At 37.9% G+C, this 26,776-nt stretch overlaps 1 protein-coding gene across 14 annotated transcripts in view; it reads left to right on the top strand.

Annotated features, from left to right (window-relative positions):
* Positions 1-26,776, top strand: part of MYT1L (myelin transcription factor 1 like) — a 326,870-nt gene that overhangs the window by 84,813 nt on the left and 215,281 nt on the right. For all 14 annotated transcript variants that reach the window (XM_027640988.1, XM_027640991.1, XM_027641005.1 and 11 more), the window contains one exon: positions 23,846-23,960. The gene's annotated coding sequence lies outside the window, so the exon portion shown is untranslated. The remainder of the gene's footprint in view (positions 1-23,845; positions 23,961-26,776) is intronic.

Here is a 26,776-nt window from a genome sequence, read left to right as displayed (position 1 = left end):
TCTACTGACACAAAAGAAGTAATAACACAGAAATAAGGCCAAGTTTTCAGAAGAGCTTGTATCTTAATGACTGTTACACTCTTTTGAAAATTTAACAATGTATGCCAAATCAAACCTTAAGGCATTAGAATCTGGAATCTTGCACTCCTTGGTTTTCCAAGAAGGACAGAGAAAATTTGGGTATTGCTTGAAAATAATTATAACTGTCCTTTTAAACTTCATTCTAATGTTGCAAGGTGGGAAATGCTGCATCTTTTGCTAGTACAATTATATTAGATTTTGTTACTATTAACCTGAAGATTTTTCAAAGTAGCTACTAAATTAATGAGAATGATACATATTCAGGAAAATGAATTGCTAGTGAAAATGCTGATATATGCTGACATAAGTTCTTTACTTACCAAGCCAGATTCTTCTTAGACTTACAGAGGCCACTGTAGCACAGATAGCTTGTGAGCTTGATTATTCTTTTTTACGCTGTAGGTTTGATTTTTGAAAGAGGCTCCACAGTTTCACAGTTCAGCATGTAACTGGTATTTACTTGCTTGCAAAGCTGGACTGGGATGCTGCCAATGTTGTAAACCTCAAGTTTAGATCTCAATATCGAAAAATGAAGTGAACACATACATGACATGACATCATGAATTGGTATCTCTTATTCTACTGGTCCAAGCTTGATCACGTGATTTTGTCCAAAGTAGACTTTATGGTAAATCAGATTATTCTCACCTAAATTTGATCAGATTACATTCATTTCTTTGCAGCTGTCAGAAAGTCAGAAAAACAAAAAAGTCCATGAAGTCAATGCAAACAAAAAAAATTTTCAGTTGCACCTTATAAAATGCAGTTACTGCAATTCTGAGGTGATTTAACTAGGCACTAAGCAATTGTTGACATAAGTATATTGGAGAAATCTAAGCAGGTGGGTCATTCAATAAAATGACTCCCAAATTATCTCTCTCCAAAGATCTGATCCAAATTTTTCATTCTGGACAATTAATATTTAGTCCAAATAAGGAAGCAAGTCAATCACTGTTATTCCATGTCCCACCACCATATGTACAAGCATGAATTTTTACTATGGATGTATTACCTTTCAGCACCCCAACCAAGCAATTAAAATAGGCAAAGCTTATAAGGGCTCCAAGAACAATAGGCTACTGCTTTCCTTTGGCTCAGTCATGTGGTAGAAAAAGCTAGAGTAGTGTCTGGAAATGCTGCAGTAGGTGTTGAATAAAGGTTTTGGCAGCTTGTACAGGGTGAACTCTGCAATTCCCAGTTTGTGTTCTGTCTTCCAGTGGAAATCTGAGTATTTACATACTCAACAGGATTTATTTTGACACAGGTGTATCATTATCTCTGTGGGCCCAAGTTCTGTCAATCATCCCAACCTTTACTTTGGAGTCATTAGAAGGGAAGTACTTTGTGGCTTGCAATTAGCCATCAGCTTTAGTTGGAGTTAAATAATTTACAGTTTTGTTAGGTCTGTCCTGGGGCCAACTTCAGTGCTGCTGAGTAGGAGAATCTAGTAAAGTTCTCATTTTGAACCTGTTCTAGAATTTATAATGGATCCTATAATATTTTATATGCCAAAACAAATCAAGAATCAAGACTGGAGTGCCCTTTTGGACAGTTACAGGCTCTTCAGCAGGAATAGGCAGGGCAGAAGAGGCAGAGGGATGGCAACCAGAGTTGGAATGTATGGAACTCCTAGTTGGCAATGGCACAGTTGAGAGCCTTTGGGTGAGAATTAAGGGGCAAACAAACAAAGTGGATGTCATTGTGGGAGTCTACTATAGACCTCCCAGCCAGGATGATGCCACCAGTGAATTATTAGTGAGAATATTATTGTGAGAAACTAAGGGACACATCCAAGTCAACTGACCTTGTCCTTACGGGGGCCGTCAACTTCCCAGAAATTACCTGGAAGCATCACACAGCAGGTACAACCTGGGCCAGAAGATTACTAAAAAACCTAGATGACAGCTTTATGGAACAGGTCCTAAGGGAACCAACTCAGAAAGATGCTCTTCTTGATCTGCTGCTTGTCCACAGAGTGGATCTCATGAATGAAGTGGAGACTGGTGTCCCTCTTGGTCACAGCAACCAGAGTGATCAAGTTTAAACTCTGTTGACAGGAGGAAAAGTGCCAGCAAAACCTTAACTCTGGACATGAGGAGAGCAGAATTCAGGCTGCTCAGGGAATTAGTAAGTAAGGTCCCCTGGGAAAATTTTTGTGCAGGTACTGGAGTCCATCAGTGAGGGTCACTTTTTGAACATTATGTCCTAAGGGCACAGGAGCAGGCAATTCCCGAGTGTCAGAAGTCATGCAGGCAAGGCACAAGGCTGGCTTGGCTGAGCAGGCATCTTCTCTTGGAAATAAGGCAAAAAAAGGAAGGTATATGCCCAGTGGAAGCAAGGTCAAGTGATGTTGGAAAAATTCAGAGATGCTACTTGCCACTGTAGGGAGAAAATTGATGCGGACAAAGCTCATCTGGAGTGGAAGCTGGCCAGAAATGAGGGAGACAATAAAAAGAGTTTTTTCAAATTCATTAATGGGCAATAAGCAGTATAGAAATATCAGTGGCCTGTTACAGGATGAGGATGGTCACCTCACAAACAGGGACAGAGACAAGGCCAGAGGTGTTTATGCTTTCTTTGCCTCCCTCTTCAATACAGGATGGACCAAGGGGGTCTCTGTCCCCTTGGGGCTGGAGGACCATGACTGTGAGAATGATCAACTCCCAGTCGACCCTGAAATTGTGCAGGATCTGCTTCTCCAGATGGATCCTACAATTCTATGGGACCATATGGGATTCATCCAAGAATCCTCAAAGCATTGGCTGATGTCATTGCAGAACCTCTCTTGATGATTCTTGAGCAGCCTTGCAAATCCAGAGAGATCCCAGCTGACTGGAAGCTGATGAATGTTGTCTTGATTTTCAAGAAGGGCATAGAGGAGAACCCTGGAAACTGCAGGCGTCAGTTCAGTGCTTTGCAAAGTTATGAAGAAGATTATTCTGAGAGGTATTGAAAAACACCTGAAAGATAACGCAGTCATTGGTAACAGCCAGCAGGGTTTCATGAGAGGAGAGTCCTGCTTATGAAACCTGATTTCCTTTTATGGCAAGGGTAACACACCAAGTGGATCAAGGGAAGCCAATTGATGTAATCTTTTTGGATTTCAGTAAAGCTTTTGATACTGTCTCTCACAGGATCCTTCTGGACAAACTGTCCAGCACAGAGCTGGATAAACACATCATGCTCAATTGGCTCACAGGTAGAGCACAGAGAGTAATAGTGAATGGGGGAACATCAGACTGGTGACCTGTCACTAGTGGGGTTCTACAGGGCTCTATCTTAGGCCCTGTGCTCTTCAACACCTTCATAAATGACTTGGACACAGGACTGGAAGGGATACTAAGCAAGTTTGCAGATGACACAAAACTGGGAGGAACTGTTGACCCCTCGAAGGCAGGGAGGCCCTGCAGAGAGATCTTGACAAATTAGAGGACTGGGCAATCACCAACCATAGGAAATTCAACAAGGGAAAATGCTGGATTCTGCACCTGGAACCCTGAATTTTCATACAGACTGGGGAATGAGAGGCTGGAAAGCAGTGCCGTGGTAAGGGACCTGGTGGTCCTGGTCAATGGTAAGTTGAATATGAGTCAGCAGTGTCCTGGGAGCCAAAAGGGCCAACCATATCCTGGGGGCCATCAGGCAAAGCATCGCCAGCCAGTCAAGGGAGGAGATTGTCCCGCTGTTCTGCACTGGGGCAGCATCATCTCGAATATTCTGTGCAGCTTTGGGCACCACAATATAAGAAAGATATTGAGCTATGAGTGTCCAAAGGAGGGCAGCAAAGATGGTGAAGGGCCTTGAGGGAAAGCCTTATGAGGAGTGGCCAAGGTCACTTGATCTGTTCAGCCTGGAGGAGACTGAGGGGAGACCTCATTGCAGTTACAACTGCCTTGTGAGGGGAAGAGGAGGGGCAGGCACTGATCTCTTCTCTGTGGTGACCAGTGACAGAATCCGAGGAATGTCTTGAGTTGTGTCAGGGGAGCTTTAGGTTGGATATTAGAAAGAGGTTCTTCACCTAGAGGGTGCTTGGGAACTGGAACAGGTTCCCTAGGGCAGTGGTCACAGCCCCAAGCCTGACAGAGTTCTAGAAGCATTTGGATGATACTATCAGGGACATGGTGTAACTCTTGGGGATGGTCCTGTGCAGGGCTAAGAGTTGGACTTGATGGTCCTCATGAGTCCCTTCCAACTTGGCATATTCTGTGATTCATTTTTTTTAGAGGTAATTAATTCCAGATTTAAAAAGAATTAAATTTGATTTTCTGAGAGAGTTTTTATGTTACATCTTTTGACATTAAAAAAAATGAAGGGAAACTTCACAGTCAAAATTACTATAGAGCCTGGAACTTATGAGCAAACATATTTAGGGGAGAAAAAGAGGGTCACTGCTTCGTTTTCATGAAATGCATTGTAGTAGAAGATCCTTAGGGACAAGTAACTTTCAGGAAAGAAGTAGGAAGTCTAGAAACAATAATACAAATTTTTCTTAAAGGGAGTAGGAGCTACCCCCCCCCACCTAGCAATGAATGGTTTATGGAGGCTAGATGAATTCTTACGAGCTGGGCTTGTCAATAATGCTCCTTGAACTTGATTCATCATCATCTGGTCGCTTCTGTTTTTCCCCCAGTACCTGTTCCTACTGTTCTGTTTAGCTTACAGCTTTCTCTTATTTGCTCTCATCCCTTCCTTCCAACCTCCCAGAGTACCAGGTCTCTGCCTGCTTGGGATTTGGCTGTGCTATACACCTTTGCTAATGGGTATGGTAATCAGGGTAGAAGGGAGTAAAGTCAGCCTTCTTAGGAGACTAACACATGAATACATTAATGTGCAGCTTGAAAGGGACCTACAGTCCTACCTTGTGTCATTTATAGGGCTGCTGTTAGATCTTTTGTGATTTCTCGGAGTATCGCGTAGCAATTTGTCCTAACCATGGGATGCGTTATATAAGGGATGAGAAAGGTTATCTCATGACAACATCACAAGTAATGCACATCGTGACTCCCTTCATGTGGTATCACTTCTTACTTTAAGAATGCACAAACACAGAGGGCTCATAAGAGATTTACAGAGGAACTTTTTCTCAGGCACATAATGATATGCAAATATTTCGAGATCAAAGGTAAGTCAAAGAAAAATGGTACTGACTAGAATAAGTCAGCTCAGCTATCAGCCTAAGTACATGACAGACCCACAGGCAACTCCAGAGCTGTCAGCTTCACTGCCTGTAGAGCCCACCAAGGGGCCAGATGCTGCTGCTGGATGACTGTTTTCAGGAGCTTGGCATCTGGGCTCTGTGATGGCCTGTGTGTCAGGTTGGAGTGGGAGCTTTCACCATGCTGTGAGGGATGGACGCAAAGGAAAACAGATTTTCTGAGGTTAATGGTAATTAAAAATAAATTGTTGTGGCTGGTTTTAAGCCAAGTTCTGCCTGCCAGTTATTAAAGAGTAAATCCACCTCAAAAAAGAAACCTGAAGCTTTGCTTTATTTAAAAGTGCACATTTAAATGACACACAATTGCTGTTTATTTCTAGATTTTGAGCAAAAGTAGGAAGCATATCCATATAGCTGTGCACACGTGTAGACACTGGCTGACCTGAAATAAGACATGCTTTAAAAAGAAAACAAGAAGTATTTGACTTTGTTTTATTGGGCTTGGAGGTAAAAAATGTTTGTTTGGTTTTTTTAACACATTAAATACCCGCAGAAGTTGCTACAGTCCACAGTCCAGGGAGAGATGCCAGATTTTTATCCTTTCTGAGTATGGTAGTTGCAGGTGCAGATAAGAACTGCATTGGATGGACTTTGATTAGGGTTGAGGAATTTTCTTCTTTAGCAGTCAGGGACATTGTTTTGTCCGAATGCATGTTCCACAAGTGGATAAGTTCAACGCTAAGCAGGGGTTTAACACATAACCAGTAAAACACTTGGATCCTGTTGAACTCTAAAATTTGCACATGCACATGCCATTTGGACAAAAAAGTCTGTAATTTGGGTAAGAGAATTTGATACCTGCAATTGCAAGTTACTGTGTTGAGGTGTTCCTCAAACATAAGGGTTTTAATTTTCAATTTGATTAATCCAGTAAATTTTTTTTTACCAAATCTGGCTTTGTAAATTTTTTTGCCTATGAAAATGAACTAGAATTATTTTGGTTGACTCATGAATGGTTGGAGAAGCTCTTCACAACATTTTAGAATGCATTCAGAAGCTACTTGAGATGCAGAAAAATCAAATGCTCATAAAAGCCTTTAAATGTGGGCCAGCTGTTTGCTCTAATCCTCCTCTCCAACCCAACAACCCTGTGCCCCAGTGAATTATTCTAAAGCACATTCTAGACAGGAGATGTAATGGCCAAAACAGGAGTATAACAGACTTTCCAGAATGTTTATGACTACTCCCCAGAAACCTCTTTATATTTTCATAAATGTTAGTTTTTCTAGATTACTAACAACAGCTGAAAACTTAAATCTAGCTGAGGTTTACCCATGCAGGGATTGTCTAGTGAAAGAAAAAATCATGAAAGCACACTAAAACATTTGATAGGGACTGAGGTGGAGTTAGTGTGTTTGTTACATTTATTTAGCAGACAATAAAAAAATGTAGCCTGGAAAACTATTTTTGGGGGAATTCTGGCTCTGCTATGATGGACTTCATTTAGTTTGCAGTCTGGAGTAAGATTTTCTCCTACATTAGTGTCTGTTGTAGTTTCTGAGTTATCTTTCATGATATCTTTTCACTGACTGTAAAAGAAGCTGAATCAGATTAATGAGCTGACCCTTTTATAATTTCTGAACAAATGATTCCACTGATAAATATATAATAGTCATAATATGGCTATCAGTTTTGATACTGCAGGCAATAAAACAATATTGCACCCTGTCAGGACACCTTTTGAAATTCTAATAGTAATAATAATCACCTAGTTAGAGCCATTTCAGTGTTTTTCCAGTACCAGTATGTGCTTTCCTTCTGTTAAATCAAGTCAGAAGCAAACAAAAAAGTTTAATAAAATTGGCATAAATTAAGTAACTTCCTTCCCTTACTCTGAAATTTGTTGTTTAGCTGGTTCGGGAAGTTCCAGTTACTTTTATTTCTCAGAATATCGTAGAATCATAGAACCATTTGGATTGGAAAAGACCTCTACCAACAAAGAAAGCTAATATATAGTGACAGTTGTGTATCACAACTGTGTTGTCTCATGAAATCCTGATTTGGATGGACAATTAGTGGTTCAGATAATTTTTTAGATATTAAAAAAACCCAAACCTGAACATGAGCTGGTTTATCTGATGCATGTCTCTGCTTTGTGTGTGCAAAATGTTAGAAGAATGAAAAGGGGAAAACCCACACTGGTACAGGTTGCCCATAAAAGCTGTAGATGTTCATCCTTGAAGATTTTCAAGACTCAGCTGAAAAAAATCCCTGAGCAACCTGGTCTGTATTCAGTATTGACCCTGCATGGAGCAGGAAGGTCCCTTTCAGCCTGAATGACTGATTTTCTGATTCTGTAAAAATGTGAGCTTGTAAAAAGAAGTAAATATTAAAGGATATGTTGGGATTAGAGAATTTCATAAAGATTAAACAACAACCTGTCTTTGCTTAGGGAAAAAACCCCACGATTCCCTGTACCCTGCAGGGAGTCACAGAGGATTGGGGTTGTTCCGAGAGGTTTCACATCTTAAAGTTCCTGTTGAAGGCATTGATATTAGAACATTGAAGATGACTCTGACACATCGTTCCCAGCAGGTAACGACATCCAAAGGTAGCAGTGTGCTGACTGGTGTCATATCACAGTGGGCAGAGAAGTACTAAGTTATTACCTCTGATTTAGCCAGAGGAACACTGAATTGATGAAATTATTGGATAGGAACTTTGGAAAGAGTAAATGACCAAACACATTTATTTTAATACAGTTTTTTTGTACAGCTGTGACTGTGTAAACTCCTGACATAGGCTAAAATGTTTGGTGCATAGGTGATATTTCTAACACCCACTGGTGTAATTCCTGAGGCTTCATGGTTTTACTTGTTTTATTTTAAATCTCTACTGGTGTCTTTAGAAGACTTCCTGCACTAATATCCACTGTCCACAAGGATGCACGTATCTAATTTTTGCATAGATGCTACGTAGTATCACTAAAATGACTTACAAGTAGAACTGCTCTGGAAACTTCTAAGGTTTATGACAGAAAAATTACTGTTTATGTTGACCAAGCCAAGGAAAAATGACTCGTCAAATCAGAATACTTGCTTAGAATTGGTCAGAGGCTGATCTGCCTCAGCTAGCAAGCTTTTCCATAGAAATTTGTAGTTCAGTAGTTTATGTCTTTGCTTTCCATTGTATATCAGACTTCTATACCAATCTTCTTGGCAGGAAAACGTGTTTTGGGATTTGGTGGTACCTCCTCTGGCAAGAACCACCAGAATGCCTCCAGAAAAGTCACTACTCAGTGTACACTATAGAGGACTTTCTCATTTGTCAGTTCTGATAGCAAGAGTTCAGCAATGGGATGAAGAACAATAAAGTTAAATTTACCATGGTAAAGTCAGAGAGAATTCCCCTGTGCAGACAGAGGTACTCATAATTCCTTTTCCTCAAAACAATCTATTAGTATTCTATTTTCACAAAAATTATGTTCTTTAAGTAATGAAAATGTGTTTCTCTGCTTCCTGATGATTAGAAAATATTCATCCTTTTGACATTTCTTTTTGGACAGAGATTAGACCAGTTGTGTCTGTCATCCTAATAATGGATAACCAAAATTTTCTGTCTTTGAGGATTACTGTATGAGTAATTGAAAGACTACACTGTATGGGGAGAGTAGCACCTTTCTGGTGAGGCCTGCTATAAGCACACTTCCTAGTGTCCCATTGCCTTTTACTCTGTGAAAGTCCACTTGTACTGCCAATTCCTGACTGTACTGCTGATAGGTAATTTGATCTGGGTGTCATCTCTCCTGTCTCCAGTCACATGCTGTCAAAACCGTCATTGTTTTGGAATAGAGATGCTTGATGAAGCCAGGAATCAAACAGGAAGATCAAGGAAAAAGACGTTTTCAGAGATGAGAGGACCAGAAATTCCTAAATACATTGGGTTTATCACAAGTTTGAATCTTTTAAAAATAGACTGTGGAATTTTTTATATTCAAGAAATAATGCTGTAACCATAGTGATGACAAAACCAATTATATTTTTATAACTTTTTCCATCCAGATCTTTCTGTACTGTGTAGAGGCTAAAGAATAAAAGGTTAAACAATAGTAAGGATGGACTCTGTTGTAAGAGGTAGCTTACACCGAAAATGCTTTTACAATTAACAGCATGTCACTTCATATAGGAAAAAAAAAAATCCAAGAATGGGTATTCCTGAAATAAAACAATGGCAAAAGAAGTTATTATTTTTCCAGAAGTACACAGGTGAAAGTGCATGTGTATAGCAGGAATTAATATGAAATTATATGCATTGGATTAGAATAACAGTGGTTCTACCTCCAAATTGGAAGTCTGAGAAAGACACTCCCTTCAGAAACAAAGTCTGAAACTTACCCATGTTTTGTTATTTGATAGTGTACATAAATGTCAACCTCTGTGTTGCACTTTACATAAGCTCATATGCTTTTTTTTCTGTGCAGCTCTGTTCATGCAGATCTCTGACTCAAGAGAATGATTTAATAAAGTAGAAAGATATATGCAACGTCAGTAGATGGTAGTAAACTGTGAAGTAACAGATTTGGAAAACTGGGAAACTGGCCAATATTGATTTCAGACAACACAAAGGAAAATGATTACTTATGTGCGTATAAAGTTATAGATAAGTACTCAATTTGCATTATCTTCCACTATTGAAGCTCACAAATAATTATCTTTGAGAGTTTCAGCCTTTGCAGGTTTCAGATTCTTGTTGTCTGGCTATAAATGTATGAAATCAAAGATGTCATGAGATGAGAGAAAAGACTGCAGGAAAAAGAGCTTGCGTAGTTACATTCACATCTGTCTGTGTTCTCTGGGACATTAGTTTTACTTGGTCCCACTGAACCTATCAAAGTTTATCTAGTACCACCTGCTCAGAAGGGATATCACCATTGTTTACCTTGATCTGCGGCTATTGTTTATTATTATCAGTTTTGAAATAACTTAGTATGTTAAATTACTGTGTTGTGATATTCAAATCAGAGAAAGACCTAACATGCTATCTTATTTTAAGATGTACCAAGTGGTCCATCCTGAATTTGCACCATTTAAGAGTGAGAGTAGAGGTAAAGGTGCAGAGGTATTTTCCTTTACCTATCAGGCTTTTTATAAAGAGAAATCCAAATCTTGTATGTACTGAGATAGATGTTAAAGCTTTCATCAGCTACTGCAAAATAAGAAATTGGTCAAGAAAAAAATGAGAGGAAATAACCTTGGCCAATCCAAGATTTATATACAAACCTGTGTATGATAGACACCTTTCTGGTCCATGCAGCAATTACACACTAAAATTGTGACCTTTGGAATTAGAACTCACTTTTGAGTTCTGTTATGTAAAGATGTAGTTTGGCCATAAAATCCTTATAAAAATTTATGAAAGAAGTTTGACTGAATGACTCTGGTGGATAATTTAGGAAGCTGAGTATCTGAGTTATTGCGCTGATTTTGTACCTCAGCATTTCTCTGAAGTGATAGCATTGCCCCACCCCTGTGATGCCATTCACTAAGTGATCGCATCAGGATTTTCTCCAGAGGATGAATTTTTGCTATCCCTTTGTCTAACAAGAGAGTACAGAATGACCAAGGCTGTCCAAAGTGTTGGGTAACCTTTGCTGTCCACCATAAGAAATCATAAAAGTATCTGTCTTCTAAATCGTAGCAGCCCATGGTCATCTCAGGAACTCGATAACATCTGTGTCTGAATATGCAAAACTGAAGCACTCAGTCACAAACTGTGTATAATAATCACAAGCTTTTAGAAATACATCTGTGTTAAGGCCTTCAAACCACTGAAAGTAACACATTTATAGTTTTGTCCATTTTCTCTTTTCTTTCCGAGTCCATCTTTGTGAACTCCAATTATCTCATAGACTCTTGAAAACTTCTAGAAACAATTAAGGGTAAACTTTAATACTTTTTTTTTGTGACTTTCTGTGTACATTTAACAACTAAAAAGTTTTCTTTTATTCTTGTACATGTTAGTTGACAAAATTCAAGTTTAGAAATGTCAGTGGCTCATTCGAGTTTGTGCAGCCTTTTGCTCATGAGAGGTGTTGGCTTGCAGTTCCTCTGTATTCAGTATGATTTCCTGCTGCCTGCCAAGTGAATATTGGTGCAGTCCTAACTGTAGGAATACACTGTTGCAATAATTATAAACAACACTTTCACAAAAATTATTTTTAGAACAGCAACTTGTCCTTTTCAATGTAAACATTTTTTTCCCTACCATGGTGGCAATTTTAATGTGGGCAAACAGTATTCCATTTGATTTTTTGTAGGTGGTATCCTCAAATTACACACAGAAGATTTCCCTTTCTCTTCCCACCCCAAGTATGCCTGTTTACTTCCAAGTTTAAAAATAAGTTGATTCATATGAAAGGTATTACATTTTTTTAAATGAGGTTGGTTTTGTTTGGTTCGTTTTCTTTCACTATACTATGTAGCTGGAGAACTACTTCTGTTTATATACTTTCAAAGGCTGGTAATTCACTTTTTTTACCTGGTAGTATTTAGGTAATGCTCTCTGAAAGAATGTCAGAGATAACTGCTATTGTAGTGGCAGAGTTTGGAAGGTAATGGTTAGGGTCTTGCACTTGTTCTGTCCAGCTAGCAAAGTTCTTAGGCACATGCTTAGCTGGAAATGTATGAAGTGCATGGAATATAAATACACTTATAAATGAACTGGAAGGAAGCAGTTGTCTCATGTAATTCCCTCAACATGTGCACAGAGCAGGAGTCTGTTACTTCTGAAGAAAACACTGCTCTTGTTTCTTGAGGATAAAGAGGGAGAAAATGAGAGAATACACCTGTAGAAAAAAGCAAGGCATGTGATAGTAAATATGTGAGACTGCCAGTTATGCCATTACATTAATTTTTTATGTTACTACTTTTTTTTCTTACTGTCTTCTGCTATTAGTCTCTCAAAACGGGAGTATTTCTGAAATCACAGCAATTCAGTGCAAGGATATATTCTGCCTTACTCTTTGTAAGACCTTAAGTTCATTTGAGGAAAACAAAGTAGGCTTCTAAGTGATTTGGCTACATCTGAAAATTTTATGTTGTGTTTTTAAAGGGTTACTTTAGAAAAATATTAACTTATTGCTGTGATTAATGTGCATTATTAGGAGAATTGTTTGTTTTGAAAGGACTATCACAAATGGTTTCCAAAGAAGGTTCTGTCACCAGTATCTGTTTTGCTTTTTATTTTATTCTTAGACCTTGTTCAGTTCTGTGGTATCTGGGTGTCTGAGTTTACAGAGCATATGACACAACTCTCTTTCCAGCAAATTCTGTTAATGTCTTTCTACTGAAGTACCTTCTTTCTGCCCTCACAAAACCTAGGATTTAAACTACTGCAGTCTAACCACATCAAGAACATCAAACTATGCCAGTAAACTTCTGATAAGCCATTTATCTACCACTTCCATTTATCTTTGTCTTTAGGCACCTCAGTGTACTCCACATACCTATCAATGCTTCCTCTAACAATTGTCTAAATATTTTTCAGTTTTAGTAATGCAGCAGTGTTCTGATCTGGGTTTTTTTTAACAATATATGTGAATGACATTTTTCAGTACTCTTTCTATTTATGTACTATGGTACTTACTGATAATTAAATCAACATAAATAAATCCTGTTGCTTACTAAGTGATGATTTCTCATCTGCTGTTCAATATAAAGACAACTAATCTAATGTGAATAGATAATTGTTGAGCAAGGGCTTGTGAATACATGTGCAATTCACTTAATATCTCTATGCTGGAGGTAAAGACATGCAATTAGATAGAAGGGGACAATGAGAACGCTCACAGACATGCATTACTGTCTGAAAAACAGAATGCATGACCTAAAGAGAGACTTTTTGCAGTGTCTTCTGTGGACACTACAATGGTCTCAACTAAAAAAAGTGTCCTTTTAATTATCAGACAACCCAGATTTGCTATTGAGATAGAAAATATATTTATTGAAAGGTTTTAGGTGAGCTGCTCACTAATTCTTTTACTATCTAAAATTGTATTTTTGAATGTCCTTGTTTTTCCCTACCAATCACATAATCAGTTATTCCCTGTTTCTTTTCTTGTGGGGCTAAGCTGGCTTCCTCATTTTTGCAGTTCATCAATACAAAACTGATTTGAAGCTGAGCTGTATAATAATAAGCCTTTCAGCAGCCAGGCTTGACACTTGCCTTGTAATTAAGGCCTTGATGGTTGTGTTGATGGCAAATGAAAGAAAATGGCTTTGTTCTCAATTCCAGAGGCTTGATTGCTGGTTCTCGTTCTCACCTGAATTCGACCCATTCTGCATTGTGCACATGATTGCTGGAGTGTGAGTAATTGCAGTGCTGGCAGATGACATTTTCATGAAGCACACTCTGCACTGCTCCAGAGGGAATTTACAGAATTTATAGCTGGAGAAGCTCATCAAACATGGATTTAGGAAATGCCTATGTGAAAAGTGGGAGCCCACAACCAAATATCAGAGCTTTTCTTTTGACATTTGCTTTTACATAAAGGACTGTCTGCAACCTGTCTTACCGTATGGTAGCAGCCTATTCATGACTAGATTTTGTGATTAAGTGCAGTTACTGAAGTTCATTAATGCAATTTTTTGCTTGTTTTCTTGTAATTTTTTTTTTCTGGGAAAAGTAGACGGAAAATAGTTTTCTCATTTCCATTCATATTTTTATATTTCCCTAATCTTTCAACTATTTAAGAATTGTCAGCTTTTTCATGTATTTATTGACGACAGTGTATGCATGTTTTTTATTTAAATTTTCTTATTTTCTCAGCCTTTTTGCATTACAACGTATTTTGTTTAATTTAAATGAAAATTAATGTACTTTATAAATACTAACAAAGGCTTCTACAATGGAAATAGACTCCAGAAATTATAAATCAGTTCTTTTGAAAGAAAATATTCATGAATTTTATATTGATGAGTTCACAGATTTCAATGAAGGATGTTTTGTGTTGTAAATAAGAATTTGATATTGAAATTTTGCAGTATAGGTATGATATGCCTTTATATACCTATTCATGTAGGTAACGGGTGCATAATCTTTTCTTCCCTCTGCCTTAGTACTTCTGCCTTTTCCTCTCCATCTGACAGTCTTTGTGCCTGTCTCATATTCACCTTGTTGGTGTCTGAGCCCCACGTCCTTCTTCTCGCGCTGGGACGAGTACCTGTAGGTTGCTGCTGTGCTTGTATCTTTCCCAGCACCTGAACCAACAGAAACATTTATGGAATTCTGCTGATCTTTTTCATTCACAACTACTTAGATTGTCACTGACTTTGCACATGACGATTTGTAGCTGCTGTGACTCAGACATACTGTTACACTGCTGTCTGTCTGGCAAGCCAAACTATCTGCACTTGGGGTTTAATATTTCTTGAAGCTTCTCAATCATGGCAAGTAGAGAGCCTTTTCTCCTTGCAACTGGTATTACTGAAAGTCCTGAGCAATTGAATGATTGAGGGTTGCAGGTCTGTTTTTTTAATTAGGCTTATCGATTAGCCCCTAGGAAAAGTTAGTCAAAAAGTCCTTTGAGTTTCCGCAATAAATGTTTGATCCAGAGTAGTGCCAATTATTTAAAACACACAGAAAAAAAATTCTAAGGTCTAAGCTGATGGTGTTGAACTGCCTGTTGTTTTAGGGTCTAACTTATGCTCATCTCAGTAATAGAACTCTGTATCAATACTAATAAATGGCTACAAGAGGAGAATCAATCTTAACTGCTGACAGTTGTTTTAATTTATGCTATGGTCCTCAGATAATTGGGTAGCACTTTCTAAGTGTCTTACCTAAATTCATGATTGTTATCCTGCTGTCATTTACAAAAAATAGAGGGTTTTTGTAGACTTGAATGGTAATAAGATGGAACTTGTTGTAAATACATCTTGATTTTAGTCATACATAATAATCTCCTAATATACTTTGACTACTAGTGTTAAATTCTGCTCCTAAACTTAAGTGTTCCTTGGAGACTCACCACATTCAGGTTCGAAACCTCAAAAGTACTTAGGCTTTTATATCTTTGGAAAATTTGAGTCTCAGAGAGTCACTTCTTCTCGTTCAAGCCATGAAAATAATTGCCCTCAAGGTGTAAGGCTCAAGAATTGGAGGCGGAAGTCTGTAGTTCATCACTGCCTCTCTTACAGTTATTACTGGAAAGCTGAGGTGCAGCTTTCCTGAACACTGACTAATGCTCCTCTTGCAGAAGTGTTAGGGACCTGTGTCCAGCATGGCAGCCTCCTGCGGTGCAGTCCTGCTCTCAGCGTGTTCCTCTTCCAACAATCCCTCTCTTACGTTGTTATTTGAGTATCAGCTCAGCCTCAAGAGGGGAACCTGCTGTTACCTTTCACAGTGCCTGCAACAAAACAACCCATACCTGTTGTGACTTTCAGTAGAAAAAGGGCAGGTTGTCAACCTCTGTGTCCATAGTCATGACCTGGACTTAGAAAATTATTTTGTTTGTGGGAATCAAAGAAGAACATGGTGAGAAAACCCTGAGGATTTTTAACTGTTTTTCAAATCTGTTGCAAAACAATAAACTATGATGAAAGGAATGAAAACAATAGCCAGTGAACTAGAAATGTGGCAGTGAACAGAAGCTTTTGAAACTTGCTGAGGTGACGAGAAAAAGCTGCCTGACACCATTACCTTAATTATGGTGATGGTCCAAGTCATACTGGGCACGGTGATCAAATATTACATTATCCAGGCTGGGTTTGGATAATACTAGCATCTAACACAGCAACTGTAATGTTAAAAATCACCATAATGCTTTATTGTAGAAATTAAAATATTGCAAGTTATGAAAAACATTCAACTGATACTGCTACAACCTTGCCACTACTTCTGGTACTTAGTTGAAAGCTTCAGCTTATGTTAATAATCTTCTCTTACCCTATTTGTAACCTTCACCTTTTACACACATACCTCATTACCTTTTTCAACCAGAATGTTAATAAGTACTGCTTTAATCTTCTCTAACACCCATTTATGCTTGCTTTTCTGCCATGTTTTCCTCAAACTTCTCCTATTTGCCACAGTGACCCAGCCCTGAGACATTTTGTTCTTTCCTTCATCTCTTCCTCTGGCTTGTCTCTCTGCTTTGCTCTGTGTCTTTTGTTTGACAATACAAATGTGGTCTTTAACATCTCAGCAGTGGCTCTTAATTTTTCTTGTCTCTTCTATTCCCTTCTGTCGTTCACACATAGGTGAGAGAGGGTGCTTATCTCGTACTGTAGTTTTGAGTTCGTCATGAGATGACCTTTTGGCATGTGGCAGGGAGCTGACTGTGGCTTACCCATGGCACAGGCTATTACATGAGACCATTGACTATTTTTAAATTACTTTTTTTCTCATTCTGTATTTTTTAGGTCTTAAACAATTTTACAGTAAAGGGAGGAGTTTCTTACCTGGCTCTGCCTCTTCTTTGCCCATTTTAAAGGCCATTGTTTTCTTTGGCACCACACAGTATGTTATGTTATTCCCTCTTGTTTTATGATTTTCCAGCCCATACAGTCATCAACAATTGCTTGTTTCCATGGAGAAACCTGAAGTTCTTAGACAATACAATGAGTGTGAGAAGTTCTGTGGTTCAAGGGAGGTGATGAAAGGACAGAAACTTCCTTCTTCCATTTATAAATGTTAATATTCCTGTGGGTTTTGTTACATTTTCCTTTAAACCAGCACCTCTCTTTGTTATAGTCTTATAAATATTTTTGAATCTAAATAGAATTTAAGCTTGTCTTATGGTGCAGTATCTGTTAATCCTTAAGTTATTTATTCAACAGCTGGTCTACTTGCTAGTCAAGCATTCTTGATTTCTTTATCTTTTGATACAAATTAAGCATCACAGGGGTAAAAAATGCTGTAGTTTATTAGATAATGGATTCTTACTAATCACGTAGTTTTTGTACCTTTGGGGACAAGCTGTACACCTGTTGGTGTATCTACATCTGCAGATTATTCTTCCATTCATGAATGCTCTACATTTACTCTACCAATATGCTTGTACAGCTCTCTGATATGCAGTTCTGTCTGTAGCTGCCACATCAGCCCACCTTAGTGTTTTGCTTTTGACACTGTTAAAAATCAGTCTGTTGTAGGAACTTGCCCCACAAATATCCCATGACCCCTTTGAGGTCTCCTGTACGAATATCAGAGGACATCAAGGCTTTGTCCTCTCAATACCCATGTTCATAAACATGTTTTGGTTTCTCTCTATTTGCTGTTGGGGGTTGTGTCTTGGCTTTGTGTTCTGTAAATGTTGTCCTGTCTATATCCGGCAAACTGTGGGATACCCCAGCTTTGCATCTGAGGCACTGCTTTAAGTCATGGTACGAGTTATTGTTCTCTTACCTGACAGTACCAGTGAAATATAAGGGGGAAAGAAGAATAGGTTTCTGAGCTAGTGTCATCTGAGAGATAGTCTGAAACCATAAATCACTTGAACATAAGAGCGCAATAGCCATGGCTACATTTTACTGTGAATGCAATTTGGGATTAATTTAGTGCTCTAATCTGTTCACAAATAATTTTTGAAGAAATCTGTTCAATAGGACCATATTCATTTTTCTCAAGTATTTTGCATTGTTCATACAGACAAATGTCAACCTCGGGTACAACACAGGACCTTTTAAGTCACCGTCAAATGGAGGCACAGGAAATGGATCTGATGTGGAAATATAGTGTGTTTCCTGGACCAGGCTCTACAGCTTTCATTTTGGTGTACTGAAAAGGTTACTTCTGTGCTTCCTTATGTTACAATACGCTGAGTGTTGCAATTTTACTTTTGTTTTGTTCAGAAGATGGTCTTGTTGTTAAACAATTTTGGTTAGGGATTAGAGGAGAGAGAATAAAATTTTGACTTGTGACAGCAGATGGCAAAACTGGGCCTTAGTCTACAGAGGAGTCAGTAGGTGCTCAGCACTTTCACCCGTAGTCATTAGGTAGATCTGACCTCAGTGCACAGTAGACTGTGTAAACAGCCCTGCCCAAAATCTGGCACTGTAGGCACATCAGTAACACGACACTTGGCTGCATTCACTTGTAATAGAAGTCTTGTCAGTGTAGAAAGGTAAAACTAAATCTGCTAACTCTTGCTGTATATAGTTCATAGTCTGCAGTGTATAGGTCTATAATCTGTAGGTTAATGCTATTTTTTTATGTTTTCATTTTCTAATTGTTTGTGTTTTTTTTTCCTTAAGATGCCATCACTACGTCCAGTTTGGTTAAGAAAACAGCAGATAAGATACAGAAAAGCAAATCAGTTCTCTACCCTAAAATTAATTTACTCATTTGTTTTGATTATTTGCCTGCTGATTTTCTTCTGCTCTGGCTCTCTGGGTAATACCATGTTGAGGAGATGAATCTGAGCACCAAAAGGTATTTGTTGACCAAAAGGTATTTGAAATGCCTCCAGATCAACAGCTTATAATGTCATAGCCTTTCTCCTAACATAATTTGCTTTGTAGTAGGGTTTTAAGATGTAGGATAAAGGAAAACATTCTGACTCATCCAGTCCCGTTGGGGTGTGTTCCTCCTACTTAAGGCAATTTTCAGATTCCATATTGTCCTGGCAGTGGACACACTGCTCACTTTGGAAGAGCAAGTAACACTTCAAACACTTTGTGTTTTCACTGTCCTCATTACCTTCTGCAGTCAGGAAAGTCCCCTGTTTTTTCACTCAGGTGTTAGTGCCCTGTTTCCCACTCTCTCCAATGTGCCTCACAGTCAGGAGATAACTATTTATCTACTCTGTGTGGGATGCACACAGCCTTTCCAAAAACTCCCCTCAGTGCCAGTTGTGTATTTTCCTCATTAGTTTTAAATTCTTTTTTGGCAGCAGCTGATTCTTTGAACCCTTAATCCTACCTAAGCTACACTTGACATAAGAAAACATGACATCCAGTAATAACAGTGATGCTCACGCACTGTCTGCTTTCAGTGCTGATATTCATAAATCTTCCGAGAGCACTTAATGTCAACTTTGGGTATCTTCTTCCTCTGATGAAGGGCATTCACTCTTCTATATTTTTATATTTAAGATCACTTTTTCTTAATAATCCTTTTTTATTTATAGATAAGAGAGTTTTATAAGTCTAGAAGACATTATTTCAAAACAGGGTTGGCACTAAGACTGTTGGTAGATTTACATAAAAGTTAATGTAAAGGCTCACAAATGTTTACACTTCATATTTTTAAATGTTTTGTTGATGGAAATTATATGCATTTGTTGTAGATTAAAATACCACAACAAGCCAAACGGATCACCACGTTATCCCAAACACCAGTATAATGTTTTCTCCTTGTGCTGTCAGATCCCCTTGGGTTTTCCCTGTTTTTGTGGGGTTTGTTGGTAGAGCTAAATGTCATTTCCCAAACTGCAAAAAGATGGAAAAAATGTATCATGATTTTTGTCAGTATAATTTGCTAATATGATTGTGTAAGTCTTAAAAACAGCACTCCTAGCCAATATTACCAGAGCACAGTGTTTTCTAGGCTCAGGTTTAGCCTTTTGTGGGCAACTAAGAAACAACAGCAGCTTTGGCCACACTGGCATTTCTGCAGCTCCACCTGGGGTGTTCCTGAGGGAGTAGGACATCTTCCTCTTGTGGTGCCAGCCAACAGAGCTGTTCTGGTGTCTTTGAACATACACCAAAAGGGGATTAAAACTTTCAAAGTGAGTATGTTTGATGACACAAACCAACAAGGCGTGTTGGTTGTTGTTCTTTGTGTGAAGCTAGTTAAGAGTTTCAGTGGAGGTATAGAAGTATTTTGTATTTGAATTGCAGTAAAACCTGAAAGAGCACCCTACTTTGTACAAAAGGCTCGGTTACACCCAGGAACAAAAGAAAATGAAAGGGTGGCGTTTTTTTACAAAGTAAAATGTTTTTCTTGTTTTGTTTTTTTTTTTGAGTGGAGTTTTTTTAAAGCTCTACAGGATATCCTCCAGGGAAAACCAAAAGCAGAGATAAATGAGTGTTTAGAACACTGAGTGTGGTTTTACAGCAGGATGAGGAAAAGAAAAAGATACATTCAGAGGATACTGATAATTCACGCTGGATAGGAAAAAGTAGAACATTAAAAAAAAAAAAAAATCCACTCTGTATTCGCATTCCTGTTCTCCCAGAGCTCATGAAGTCTCCCTCTACCATCAAAAAGTGTCTTTGTCCCTGAAGGACCGAGGAGACATCATATCCAGATGAGCTTCAGGGCACTGGGGTGACAGCTCTAAGCAAGGGTGACAAAGAGAGCGATTTCTTACCCATCCAAGGTGGTGGCTTGACCACTATCCCAGCTGGGAAGAGGTGGCTCTCTAATCATGAGTGGCTCTATGAAGTTTGAATATTCAAGGTCACTGAACTGAGTTCCAAACCTCAGTGATCAGAGCTCTCCCCTGACCTGAAAGGAAGTAGTAATCATCCCATCCGCTTTATAGGACTCTTTCTTTTCTCACTGTCTCACTATATATATATATATATATATATATGTAAATTAATTTTTTGACTGGGCAGATACCTTCATTCTTCTGAAAACATTGGAAAAACAGACATCCGTACAACCTTTGCTATTCCACATCTCCAAGATAGATTGCATGAAACACAATGACTATTCCAAATAGTGAAATTTAGAATATTCAGAATATTCTAAAAAATTAATTCTAAAAAAACTCTATCAAAATATTAGAAAAAGTTGTAGTTATTTCATCTTTCCTGAAAAAAAAACAATAAACCAATTAAATTACTGCCAGAAACAACTCAAGTGGCCACTACTGTCGAAATACTTGCACTAGAGGAAGTACACAACCTCTTAAAGGCAGGTGGTGTTCGCATTAAACTGAGCTAGAGCTGGACATTTCCTTGTGATTTTATTTTAGTGGTTTAGGTTTTGTTCCATACCTTCAGGGATAATAAGAACCGGGGGCTCATTATGACCTTTGTTAAAATTGCAGGTTCTCAGCATCATTCAGAATGTAACCTTTTTGTGGGAATTTTCTTGTCTTCTACTAAAATATCCAGTGCTTATAAGGGTAAAGTATCCATTCCATGTGTTTCTGCCATTCTCCTGTGAAGTACATTGCTTGGGGCATCTCAGAGACCATGACATTTAATCTGTCTTTTAAATGTGCTTTTCTTAGGTGCTAAGGAGTAAAGAGAGTCTGAACTTTAGCCTCTTACAAGTGCCCTATATTTCTACTTCTGTAAGGGTAACTGAATTTTTTGTTTGGGTTCCTGAAATAAAGCATTTTTATCATTAGTAGAATTTGAATGGAAAACTGTTGGGACTTGATTTTTCCAGTATTCTCAGTGGCAAGCAATTTTCCTATGGCTGCATGTGCGTTTGCCAAGCGTTTGATATTAAGGCAGGTCTCTGAATAGGTACTACACATGTGGAGATTTATGTATGCAAAACAGTATTCCCCAAAAACTGTGGATATCAGTTTTGACATGGAGGGTCAAGAGCGCATAGTGAAAGCCAGCATCATCGGCCCCTTTAGCTCTGTCTTCATGTTTCAACAACCAACAGATCATTTTCAGATCTGTTAATTCTTGCTGTATCTAAGAATTAAAACTTGTAAGCAGACCTCAACACGACGGCATTGGGAGAAAAATGAAAAAAACCAACAACATTATTTTAATTTTAAAATGATTTTTAAATTCATCAACGAATTAGGATATAGAGAACACGTGCATTTAGTGTCACTCCCACCAGGAATGAGCGGCCGCTGTCCGTGGTGCTGCAGCCCAGCCCTGCCGCGCCGGCTCCTGCGTGAGGAAAGGCGAGGCACTGGCCGAGCAGAAGTAGAGGAATGGGCAGCGAAGCCTTTCAGAGTTTTGTTAGTACCTTTCTTCTGTAAATAATTATTTCTTACCTGCAACTGTGTTTATAGCTGAAGTTACACAGCTTGTTACAGGTGTTTTCTCCTTAATAAATCCACCTATCCTTGTGTAGGAAAAGTTTTGTTCTAAGATCAAAGGTGCATTAAGGTCACTGTAAAGATAAATGTAGAACTATATATACCCCTTTTTAAGAAGTAAATTGTTGGAATTTATGGTTTATGTATATTTCCAAAGATTAATTTACTCCCTCAGAATGCTGTCTTAAAATAAATAAAAAAACTAACTAGAAATCAAGAATTTGGGAATCTCGTGCAAAGTTATTTGGTTTATGTGTATCTTTATTTTAGCCAGTTGAACTATGTATGTGAGAAATTAATATTGAAACCTAATCCTTAAATTATAAAAACTATGGGAGAAATGGTGGTTCTTTGAATGTTCTGTTCCTGTGTACATTTTCAGAAATTTTCACATAAATTCACACATTATTTTGAAGATTGAAAGACCCTCTCTTTGTTTTTATAAAATTGCAAAAAGAAGTGATAGTAATTACACTAAGTATTTACATGCAGTTTGATTAATAGAAACGAGTTTTAGTCTTATTGTTGTTCCCATTTTCTACTCTGTAGAATATTTCCTTGCCTGAAAAGTAGCACATAAGGAATTGAGTACAATATCTTTTAGAGGATTTATGGTAATGCTGCTGAATTTAGCTGAGCATAAACAGCATGGTGAGCCCCTCAGGGTCTCTTCGTTTTCCTGACACACTCCACTGCTGCCCCATTAACACTTCGTCTGTTATTGCCATCTACTCAGTTTAATGAGTATCTTTGAATTTGAAGTTCTTCACAAGAAACAATAGCTAAAATATCTGATGCGCCTACTGTAGCTTTCAGTATTGTTTCCTATTCCCTTTATATTTTTTTTAATAAAAAGTAGAAGTCTGTTCTTCAGCAGTAGTTACATCATGACATTTTCTTTAATTGTGGTAGATGCTAATCACAAGCACTGAGTAGTGACTGCAGATATGATGCTTTATCTGCCTGTGTTGAAGGTAAATGTATGCTGAATAGCTGGTAAAGAAGGCTTTTCCTTACTTTAAAATTCGTCTGGTTAATACTGACTCTTTAATGTGAAGAAGGAGTAGTTCTGCTGGAGACTTTGTGCTATCAAAGCAGAATATTATATTTCTTCTAAGAAATAAGACAGATGGACTAGGTGCTCTTTTCTAATACTTGTAGTAATCCAGCTAGCTGATGTAAAGGGTCAGCATGTATCTCATTAGATTGGATTCCTAAGTCTGAATAATCACATTCCTCTGAATACATGAATGAACCATCTTAAACAATAGGCTGTATTATCAGTTGAGGACTCAACCCGAATTAAAGCCGGAATAATGTTGCACTGGGACGCATCATAAGATTTAAAAACAATTCTGATTTTGCATTGACTATTAACTGATCAGGAAAAGCACTTTAAATCACCTCCGTTATTTAACATATCTGGAAAGTCTCTACTGGGCCAAATAAAAAATCTGAAAAACTGAACAAATTTCTATTCTAGAAAACTGGGGCAACCAGTTAGATATTGGAACAAGTTTTTGTATAAATGCATTCATGGAAAGCAATTTTTTAAAGCTAAAATAACGTGTGAGAGATTTTCTGTGTTCCTAGTAAACTTACTATTCTTCATTAAAGTTTTTTTTTTCTTTCTTTATTTTTAGAAAATGAGTCTGGAAGAAAACTGGTGAATCCAATCCAGTGGACCTACAAGCACTCTGACAGGCTCAGAGAGCGGAGTCTGTACCAAAGAGCAATTACCCCACCAAACGATTTCAGGTACAATTGACCTAAATATAGCACTCTCTTGAGATTATTGACAAGAGTTCATTTCCTGTAGTGCTTTTCCCATTTGCTACCCCTGGTAACCACTGTGATCTTATCTTCCTGGTGCTGCATGACTTCTGGGATACAGTTAAGAGTTCTGTTGTGCATTATCTTTAAACAGACAATTCATGCTAAAAGAATCATTTGCAGTTAAATTAGATGATGCATATATTATTCTGCTGCTGTAGTTACAAAGAACAGGAATGAGTACCTGAATTGTTTTGGACCTGGATGCACTGGAATCTTTTTACTGTGAAATCAGAAAGGTAGTACTAGTTAATTGTAAATAATAGGAAATTTTATTTCATTAAACATTAACAGTAGAGTCAGGTATGCAGGATGGATAGGTTGGAAAACTTGCTGTTTATTTCACTGTATATATATATTTATTCATAGAGTGTGGCTTCCCCTAGTGTCATCCTACTACCTCCAGGTAATCACAGTAGTTCTCATATGCTGTCATGAAAAACAAATGAGTGTATAAATTGAGTGTGTAAGTGTACAAAATGTGGATGAAGTAAATTCAGAGGCTTGTATTGGTAAAATCCATTTCAGTTTTGAGGAAGGCATTTTTCTTAAGGATTGCTTGCAAACTTGTTCAAAATGCTGGATACATTTGCATTCCATGTATGTGGAATATAGAGAAAATAGATGACGTTCCCTTGGTGTTCATCACAGAGATTTTTTTTTTTTGCATCATTTTTCTTTTACTGAATTCTTTTTCAGAAAATCTATGCATTGCCCAGAAATTCAGAAGGCTAGTATCAGATTCCATGCTGGGCAGCTGTTGGGGAGCCATTTTTCACAGACCTTTATTAGCTAATATTATAGGACATAATTGTGCTATGATTTTCCTGTGGGTCCTCTATGTTTTCCCCAAAGAACATCAGAATGATTTGATTTTATTAGGGGAGTAAACTCTGCTAATAATCATAGGTCCCACTCCTCAAAGAAAAGTCAGGAAGAAGTTGAGTTAAAAGATGAATAATTTATAAGATAGAAACACATATACAATATATTGGTCTACTGACTTGGTCCCTTTGATGATGATGGACAGCAGTTATAAATGTAGTTAAACTCAGAAATTCGATGCTAAAATAAGATGAAGCATGAATCAGTTAATTACATTAGACAGTAATTAATTAACTATTGGGAAAGTTTGAATTAAATATAGGAGAAAACTTACTTCTGATTTATTTTTTGCCAATCTACTATAATGAGTTGATGAGACACAGCGTATCGCATTGGAAAGCAATAGTAATTTGAAATATAAGTATAAGAAGAAGAAAGTGGTAAAATAATATGTGAAGGTGGGATGAGAATATGCAAAGCATGATTAAATGGATTCTCAGCTGGACAGGTTGAGCTCATAGAACTTCTTGTGCTGTGCTTTAGGGTCATGAGAAATCTGCGTAGTCCTTTCTGGTGGGCTGCTAAAGAAAAAAAAATTAGTATTTGAGAAGTGAGAAAATGTACATGAGAAAATTAGGTGGATTCTGTTGTAGAGCCTTCTACAAAACAGGACAATTAAGGAACACAGGCCTAGGGGTGAAAAAAAAATTATCTATCCCGCCCCAATATAAAGAGAGAGAGAGAGAAAGCTCATAAGAAGTTACCAACAGCCCCAGAGTCTAAATTGAAATATTTACCTTCTTTACATCTGATGTTGGCTCTTGCAGTGCTGCAAGGGCTTAACCTTAAAACTTGCTGGTGTGATTTTACTCATTTTCTTTTTACTTGCATAAAATATATCTAAAACTTGATTCTTTTTGTCTGCAGAGGCTTATCAGATACACAAATTTTATTAATGATTATCTTTACATTCCGTATACCTGACATGGCTGACATATAAACAGTTGTACATACTATAGACGAGTAAATTGGTTTGAAACTTAGGAGCTAACCGCAGAAAACCTTATGTAAACTCACTTCTCTATGTGAATGGTCTTTATGAGGATTGCTCACTGCAGCTGATAAAAGGTAGAAACATCATTCTGGGCCTTATATTAAGCTTCATCTTGTACCCAATGAAAGGTACAGTATCTTAAGCATTTTTATTATAGTTATTTTACATCTTGAAGGAATGATCTGGTCCCTTACAGGATGCAGACCCATAGAGAACAATATCACAGATCAGAGATTTTATATTTGCTGCCCTGTTCAGTTTGCCCTGCCATGGCAGTGAAAAGACATAGTAAAACAACCCTAATTAGGCAGTGTAGGAATCCCTGGTATGCAACATTATTCTTAGCCAGCTTTGTATTATTTCTGCTTCTCCTATGGTGCCTCAGGGAATGAGAAAAGTCTGACCCATTAGTTAGAGAATTAGCTTAGAGTTGGGAAAGATGAATTTTGTCTATGCCACAAATTTCCTGCAAGACACTTAGCTAAGTATTGACCAAAAATAAGCAAGACCTAAGGATCAGCAATTGTGACTGTACTTCCTCTGCTTCTGAAGCAGAATCATGTGTCCTTCCGTATTTCTGGTATCTTAGTTACCCGCCTTAAATAATTGAGTAGTCAGAAATCCTCACTCCCCTTATTAGCTGAAATGAATTCTGTATACTTCTCTGTCATATGGTTCTTAGGTAAGGATATTGATGGAATGGCAGGGATGCACAAAGCAAAATAATGCCTTATGCTAGTTCAGATAGGGTATTACAAACACACTGTGATGGTGACAAGTTCATGTTACCTCTTGGTGGTGTAAGTCTTCCTAATACGACCCTCTGAAGAAGCAAAGTTCATCAATCAAAATGTCACATGTT

Source organism: Corapipo altera, unplaced genomic scaffold, assembly GCF_003945725.1.
Source record: "Corapipo altera isolate COAL_440 unplaced genomic scaffold, ASM394572v1 46, whole genome shotgun sequence".
In the NCBI taxonomy this organism is placed as follows: domain Eukaryota; kingdom Metazoa; phylum Chordata; class Aves; order Passeriformes; family Pipridae; genus Corapipo; species Corapipo altera.
Note: the sequence above shows the minus strand (reverse complement) of the source record. Positions and strands in the feature narration are given on the sequence as shown.